Genomic DNA, 636 nt, shown 5'->3' on the forward strand with positions numbered 1-636 from the left:
ACCCCGCAGCCACGCCTGCAGCCTGACCGTTGTGCTGGAAGAGGTTTTTGGGGCTCGATCGGGATGTAATTACTCTCCCATCTTCGTTAACGGCTCCGAGTGGCCTTGGCAGGCGGGTGGTGGCCTCCCACTGCAGTGGAGGACAGGAGCCCGGCCCGCAGCCGTCCTGGGTTTGGTAAAAAGGCGGAGTGAGGTCAGGGAGCCAAATCGGCTACAACCCTCCGCCTGGTTCACAGTTTTGCACATGGTGTCCCTCTTGGAACTGCTCTCTTCTTCTTCTTCCTCCTCCTCCTCTTCCTCCACCTGTTTTTGAATGAAGTTTACCACAATGTGAATTATTTAAACTTTTTGTCGATGGTATTGGAACATTTTGGCTCCAGGAGAGGCTGCCAGGGGTCATGGATACCAGTGTCCAGCCCCAGGTCAGGGGGACCCCATGATCCTCCCCAGCCCCATCCTGGAGTTCCTGGTGCCAGCAGGTAGTCATGGAGGGGAGGGGACTGCCAGTGCTCCCTGGGGACCGTGCTGTCCCCCAGGGCCAGCGCTGGGACAGGAGAGCCCACCCAGGCCCCTCTCAAGGAATTTGGGGGGGCTGCAGGGTGAGGTGTACATGTTGTAAATATTTTACATACGGTT

Source organism: Pterocles gutturalis, unplaced genomic scaffold (genome assembly GCF_000699245.1).
Source record: "Pterocles gutturalis isolate BGI_N339 unplaced genomic scaffold, ASM69924v1 scaffold36486, whole genome shotgun sequence".
NCBI classification, from domain to species: Eukaryota; Metazoa; Chordata; class Aves; order Pterocliformes; family Pteroclidae; genus Pterocles; species Pterocles gutturalis.